The 8,137-nt window shown below is 36.3% G+C and overlaps 1 pseudogene; it reads left to right on the forward strand.

Moving 5' to 3' along the window:
• Nucleotides 1-6,025: 6,025 nt before the first annotated feature.
• On the forward strand, nucleotides 6,026-6,143 carry LOC120608403 (uncharacterized; annotated as a pseudogene).
• Nucleotides 6,144-8,137: the final 1,994 nt, after the last annotated feature.

Raw genomic sequence — 8,137 nt, forward strand, 5'->3', positions numbered from 1 at the left:
GACCTACTGCATCTTTCCATCTCACTCTTAGCCTTAAAAACCCTGGGAATATCTGATTGGCGGGACTGAAATCAGAGAGTGGGACAGATAATATTTTCCCCCATTTGCTTCTGCAGTGGGAAGTGCTTCCCATCTGCATTGGAATTCTCCTCAGATTTAAGAATGCTTAGATTCTAGGTAGATAATATCACACGAGTCTACTGTACAGAAAAGAAAAAGGGGAATTGAAGATGAAATCAAATGCAAAATGACACTTTCAACCCATGACATAATATTGGGCATGTTTATAGTGCCATGTTATTTACAATATCAAATATAGTGAAGAAAAGATATACTCCTGTGTGTTTATCCAATCAGAAATCATTTTCGTCATCTTGTAAAGCTACTGCTGATTTTGCTTTGTCACCCTACCCAGCAGCAATTTGACTGTAATAGTCATACAGGGCCTACGCAATCTACGTTTCTATAAAGCCGTACCCAGATGAGATCCTGGATGAGATCCTGGATGAAGTCCTTTAACTTGGGACATTATGAAGGCCCTAAAGGGTTAGTTTAAAGTGAATTAACTTATATTTAATATCAGAGTATATAAACACACACACACACACACACACACACACACACACACACACACGACATTACTCTAGAGAGGTCTCAGGTATACATACATACCACAAAATATAAGTGATTTATAATTGAGTCTCTGTATAAACCTTATTCCTTTTTTTTTAATTAAATTTTTTTTTATTATGGTGACATTAGTTAATGAAATCCAGAAAGTGTACAATTCAACAGTAAGTCATATATATTTTACATTGTATATTCATCACCCGTAGTTAGATTTCTTTCTGTCACCACATATTTGACCCCTTTTACCCTACCTCCCTTCTACCCCCCATCCTCTGGTAACCACTAGTCCGTTGTCCATGTCCATGAGTCTCTGTTTGTTTTTTTTAGGTTTATATCCCACATATAAGTGATATCATGTGATTTTCAACTTTTTCTGTCTGGCTTATTTCACTTAGAATGATTATCTTGAGGTCCATTCATGTTGTTACAAATGGCAGTATTTCATCTCTTCTCATGGCTGAGTAATATTCCATTGTACCACAGCTTCTTTATTCAGTCATCTATCGCAGGACACTTCAGTTGTTTCCATGTCCTGGCCACCATGAATAATGCTGCTATAAACATCGGCGTGCAAATATCTTTTCAGATATATGTTTTAAGTCTTTGGGGTAATCAATCCCAGTAGAGGGATTGCTGGATCATATGGTAGATCAATACCTAGTTTTTTGAGGAACCTCCATACTGTTTTCCATAGTGGCTGTACCAATTTGCAGTACCACCAGCAGTGTATGAGGGTTCCTTTTTCTCTGCGTCCTCTCCAACATTTGTTATTACTCGTCCTGTTGATTATAGCTATTCTAACAGATGTGAGATGATATCTCATTGTGGTTTTGATTTACATTTCCCTAAAAGCTAATGATGTTAAACATCTTTTCATGTTTGTTGGCCGTTTGTATGTCCTCTAGGGAGAAGTGTCTGTTCAGGTCCCCTGCCTATTTTTTTAATTGGATTATTTGTTTTCTTGCTATTGAGTTGTATGAGTTCTTTGTATATTTTGGATATTAGGCCCTTGTCAAAGGCATAGCTTGCAAATATATTTTCCCATTTGGATGATTGTCTCTTTACCTTGTTGATGGAAACCTTATTCCTTTTTGTTAACAAGTTCACCACTTGTTCTTAGCTGAGAGATTTGTATTTATTTTGGTTCTTATTTCTCTTTTTCCAGAAAGGTTCTGCTGGTTCTCTTTTGTGAATCTCACACTGTTTTTGATACTCACTTGTACTGGGAAGTTACTTTGTCGTTTCAAGGCAATCTTACTATTTTCAGGAATCTCTGAGCCCATATTCTTATGCACTACCTCAAATGTCTCTTCATGAACAGTCTTTTTTTTGCTCTGCAAATAATGGTAGTTTATTATACCTTGATCTGTCTGATGCTGTTCACTTGTCTAGCCACATCTCCGCATGCTCTGATATTTTCTCTTTAGTCAGCTCTTTCAGTATGGTGTGCTGTGCAGTGATGAAATAGGTTAAATTATGATTTATTTGTTAGAAAGAATGACTCCTCCACTATGATTTAGCTGACAATTTATTTTTATGATTAAACAAAAATTTATTCATTGTTAACCCCTCCCACATACCACTGTTTAGCATTCTTTCTGGGAGCGGGCATCCACAGAGGTAAGCGGCGAGGTAGAGGCCACTACATGCACTGGACAGAATGGGGAGTAGACCTGAAGGACACGTCAGAAAGCAAGAAATGGAACAGTCTATTTTCTAATTTTTCCTACATGCCTATTTTTTATGTTCCAATTTACTGGGGTAGGGAATGCTTGTTCTATAAAGCCTAAGCAACATTTATAGCCACAGAAATTTAACATTCATGATTGGCTATCTTTGGAGATTAGACTGACTTTTGTCACTAATAGTGTGTGGCCTTGGGTTTGTCACCCCACACCCTGAATGTCAGTTCTAGAATGTGTGAAATGAGGAGATTGAAGGAACTCTGAAGTGACTGCCTATATTTTATAATATATTACAATTCCGTGAATCCAAAAGTCTCATAGAAAACTCAGAGCATTTTCCCTAAGTTGATCCAGTTGTACCCTCTGTGAGAGATACAACATTGAATGTTAATTTTGTTAAATGACCTATGAATCAAATTCAATGATATTATCACCCTGGTTTTTCCCATATCCGGGATAGTTCTTACTAAAGCCAATGAAATGGAGTAGACATTGGCAAACTATGACCTGCCCCCATCCCCAACCAAAACATCCCTGCTCTCTGTCTTTGTAAATACAGTTTAACTGGAATACAGCCACACTTGTGCATTTGTGTGTTGTCTGTGGCTGCTTTTGCACAATGGCAGAGTTGTGTCATTGTAACAGGATTGCCAGGTAAAATACAGGAAGACTGTTAAATTTGAATTTCAGATAAACAACCAATATTATATAAGACATACTTATACTAAAAATTATTCGTTGCTTATTTGAAGTTCAAGTTTTACTGATTTTTAAAGAACTTTTTTTTATTTGCACAATCTGGCAATCTTACACAGAGATAGTATGGCTCACAAAACCTAAAATATTTACCACGTGGCTTCTTACGGCAAAAGTTTGCCAACTGCTGATGTGGAGGAAAGCTTTCTTAACTAGTGAGAAAAAACATCTAATTTTAGATCTTATTTTGCTACTAATCCGCTGTCTAGCCCTGAGTTTGATCTTAGTTTTCATATCTGCAAGTTAGTCTAATAATACCTACTTACTTGCTTCTCAAGGTTTTGGAGGGATAGCTGGTGTATTAAGGGAAGAAAGGCACTTAGAGGGGTGCACAGATAAATGGAAATAAGGTTTACACTAGGAGGAAACAAAGAGATATTTCTAAACATTACACTTATGGATCCTTAGTTTATATTCCCACACCTACTGAAACCTATTGTTTCCAGTCTCTGTATTTTTCTCCTGAGTGTGGAGCCAAAAGAAAGTAATACCACAAAGTTTGGTGTTAGCTAGAAGGAAGGGTGATCACTAGAAATTATTCAAGAAACCCAGCTGGCTAAACAAATGCTAAATGCAATTTCAAATAGATATCTTTTTATTTCTTTGATATATCAATGTGCTATAGTATTTTAGTATGGAATAGAAAGATGAACTTTTTTTTTTTTTCCTGTCTTGAAAAAGTAACAGTCTTTAGGAAGCATACCTGGGAGTGATCAAACCTATTTTCCATTTTGACAGCTCTAACATTAATGAGAGCAGAGGCTGTATTTCAAAGGTGTGATAACCCTAAGAATTCATTTCTATATAGAGGCAGAATGAAAAAAAATATGAAGAACATAGAGGAAGGTGACTAATGCTAGTATTATGCTACCTTTAGAAAATAATTCCAGTGTATTACCTAGTGTCTTGCTATAAAATATTTGACTAGAAGCTTACTAAATTACTCTTACATGCTGCACTAAAAAATTGTCGCTGGTTCCATTTTCAAAATATTTGCTAATAAAAACTTTAGGCAGAGTTAGATCCTATCTTCTATGCTCCCACAGCACTTTAAAAATAGTTCTACTGTGGTCTTAGAATTTATCATTCATTTGTTTTCCCAGTAGATGGTGATTATCTTGATGTCAAATTTTTACTCATCTCCATATTCTCTAGCATTTAACATTATGATAGTAGGCACTGGATAAATGGTGATCGAATGGACTGAATAAATATAAAACTGATAGAAACATTTTTTTTTTGCCCTAAAATTCTTTACTGCTTCACTTCAGTCCCTGTTTTTCAAAATAATTTTTTTAGTGACTTGATTGTAATTTGTTGTGAGATGCTTAATTGGAATTATAATCTGACTTTTATTTCTTATAATCCTTTACTTTTTTCTGTTTTCGGTCATCTGATCTACCAACATGGATCTCAGTATTGTCTTAATGTGAATAGTTCCTAAATGTGAGACTCTGAATCCTACTTATCTTCCACATTCTGGTCTTAGATATCTCTACCTGGATGTTCTACAAACACTATATATAAAAGATGTCCTGGAAAATGAGGTGGACTGAGAGGCAGAGGACTGATTCTTAATCCTACCTCTTCCACTAATTGGCTGGATGACCTTGTAAAATCATTTTGCTTCTCTGGAAGCCAATTTTCTCAACCTAACATAAAGCAGTAGCTGCAATAATGGTTTCCAAGTTGTGCATGATGAAGCTCTATAGAGTTCTGAAATATAACAAAAAGCATCATAAGTATTTAGCATGGGTTATGCATTACTCATATTAGGTTGTGAAAATGTAAAACTTAAAGGAGATTGATGAAAATGCATTATGATTCTCTTAGACAGTTCTTTTAAGCAGTAAAATGGAGGCTTTGTTTAGGAGATCTGTTTGAATTCTGCCATTGCTGCTCCATTGGTAATGGTGTCATGGGAGTGCTATGATAGCCAACGTAAACCATGCAGGCAACTTTCCTGGGAATGACTTATGTTACTGCTTGTGAAAGTTATTTTAAGAAAACCCGTTGTCAACACTTTCTGTGATGGTCACTGTGCTTTGCTGAGCTGCTTCATCTAGAATAGCCTGCTTCAGGCTGTGTTAATGTCAAGGCACACTGCTTCTCATTACAACTTTCAAAAGCCCATGTGTCAAGGCCAAGATATACTAGAATGTGAACACAATGCCCACTTCACAAGAAATGCATGTTCTCAGAGATGGGGCCTACAGCTACACTGTCTTTAGGTCAGGATAGGTGGTCCAATATGAATGCAACTTGGCATCACAACATGCAAAGTTACTAACTTCCTGGAGCTATTACTTGGGGATAAAATATTATGTTTTGATACCAAATATTTCAAAATGTACCATTTGTTTTTATGTATAACTGTTTTCTAGGTCTTTTTCCTGATTTTTTTTTTTTCTTTAAAGAAATGGAATGAAAACTTTTTTACCCAGGGCTAACTCGAATCTTTCTGAACATAATCCTGCCCGTTGCATATCTGGTCTTTATTATCAAACCAATTACCCACCATAGTATGAACCCATAACCTCATGGAGGCAGGTCACAGACATACTCTGATGTTTAAGGAAAATGGGTTTGTAATTCCACTGATTTGTTCCTTCCTGATCGTCATTGTGATCCTAGCATAGCCCCACTCCAAATTGTTGGCTATGTGACTTGAACACAAAAACAACTCTGGCTTGAGTCTTCTTTTAGGTATGTGGATTTGAGGCATCTGTGGAGTGGGTCTACAAGTGGGGTGCCCAGCTGGAAATTGGAGGCATCTACTTGAAGCCCAGGAGAGGGACCTGAGCTAGAAACATGAAATTGGGATTCACCAACACGAAATAGTTATTGAGATGATTGGTGTAGATGAGGTAGCCTAGGGCATGTGTAGATGAGAAAGGGTATGAGGAAACCAAGAGACTTTTAAAGGATGAGAGACATTTAAAAGATGACATTTAGTCTATGGCCATGCTACCCTGAACAAGCTCGATCCCATTTGATCTCGGAAGCTAAGCAGCGTGGGCCTGGTTAGTACTTGGATGGGACACCACCTAGGAAGACCATATGCTGTAGGTGTAAAAAAAAAAAATTAACATAAATATGTAAATAAGATATTAATTAGAAGTCTTACATCTTTCTAAACTCCTACTAAGAGTGTCAAGATTGCCACTATTATCAAAACTCTAATCTAGTCAAGTTGTAAACAAGCTATCATGAGCAACATGTGCATGGCTATGCAGAGGCAAAAGACATGCTAGTACTTGGCTCTTCTCTCTTCCTCGCTGACATCTTTATGTTTGACAGTTTACTTTTGCTTTCTGTGCTAAATTCCAAATAAAGTCCAAAGAAGACTCAGGGTCTACCTGATTAAATACTTTTCTAGAAGAATAAGACCAAATACTTATTCCAGAGCAATGAGAAGACCAAAAGTGACCCTGAGGTCATTGCTTCCTAATAAGGTAGGCCCTGACTGAGAGCTGTTTTTCTGCTTGCCTTCTGAATCTGAGCAATGACTAGTTTTACCTCCTTTCCCATTAATCACAGCTTTGGATTGAGCTGTATTGAATTTGTCATTAACTCCCTTGCTGATCTCTTTTTCTTAGTCCAAAGATAGAGAATTTTCCCCTTATTGGTCATTTCAATAATTTGTCTGGATTCCAACTAACATTTTTAAAAATCTTTCTTTGAAGATTTGCAGTAGCAGAAAAATAATTCAGTAGCAGAGAAATAATTCACTTTTAAAATATGGAAGTTTAGATTTTTTCCACATCAATAAATTGTGGTTTTCAACTAGGAGTGATTTTGCTCTCCATGGGATACTTTTAAAAATGTTCACTGTGTGTGTATGTGGGTGGGTGGATGCTACTGGCATCTGGAGGTAGAAACCAGAGATGCTGCTAAACATCTTACAATGCACAAGACAGGACATCTCCCCCACTCCCCAACAAAGAATAATCTGGTCCAAAATGTCAGTAGTGCCAAGGCTGAGAAACTTAGGTGTGAAGAGATGTTATTGAAAAAATTTTAAATGAGGAAGTTGTATCCTCACATTTTTTATATATAAAAAAATCACTCTGACTTGTAAGAGAAGTAGTTGATGGCAGGGTTGAAAGGGAGAAGGATAGAAACAGAGATTGGGTAGGATGCCATGTAGTGTCCTAGGCAACTCATATTGGTTTCTTGTGTTGTCATAGTGAAAATGAAGATGGAGAGAAGTAGATGGAATCAAAATATGTTTTAGGAGTAGAAATGTTAGGACTTGCCAGTGATTGAATATGAGTGTTGAGAGAGAAGAATGAATCATGCTGGACTCTTAAATTTATGCCTTGAGAATCTAGGAGAATATATATTGAATGAGATGGGGAAAATGGACAAGAAGTGAGTTTTGAGGTGGAGTTAAAAGTTAATTTCTAGGTCTATTAAGTTTGAAATGCCTGTGTGGATTTCAAGCAAGTAGGCAGTTAGATATATATGAGTTGGAAAGTGAGAATGCTTAGAATGTGGCTGCATAGATAATATTTCTGTGTCTTGAAAGAAGATAGAACATGTTTAAGAGGCATACACCCTGACCGAGAGGCAGTTTCTAGCTCTGCCACTTACTTTCTTTGACACATAAAGGAAGTGGTATTTTCGGCTTCCCCTCACTGAAAATACCACTTCCTTTATGTGTAAAAGAAAGATATTAAGTTCAGTTAATATTTTTCAGCCAATTCACTACTAACAATTTCTTCTATTAATTTTCTCTCTTTAATCCCATGTTTTGAAAAAATTTTGATCATCCGAACATATTGCATTCATTAAGAAATCATACACTAATTATATACATCATCAATGTTGTTCCATTTTAATATTGGTTCAGCTTTAATGGCTTTGATAATTATGGCTTATGAGTATGATGGTATAAAATCTCAGAAAGGAAGTTTAAATGCAGATATATCTTAGTACCATTAACTGCTACTGGTTAATAACTTTTGCTCTCTCTTTTTCAATCCAGGGTCAGTTATATACCAGATGTGTTCAGTTTGAGTACTGAGATCTCATTATATACGGCTATGTTAACAAATGTGAAC

This window comes from Pteropus medius, unplaced genomic scaffold, assembly GCF_902729225.1.
Source record: "Pteropus medius unplaced genomic scaffold, Ma_sr-lr_union100, whole genome shotgun sequence".
Lineage (NCBI taxonomy): Eukaryota > Metazoa > Chordata > Mammalia > Chiroptera > Pteropodidae > Pteropus > Pteropus medius.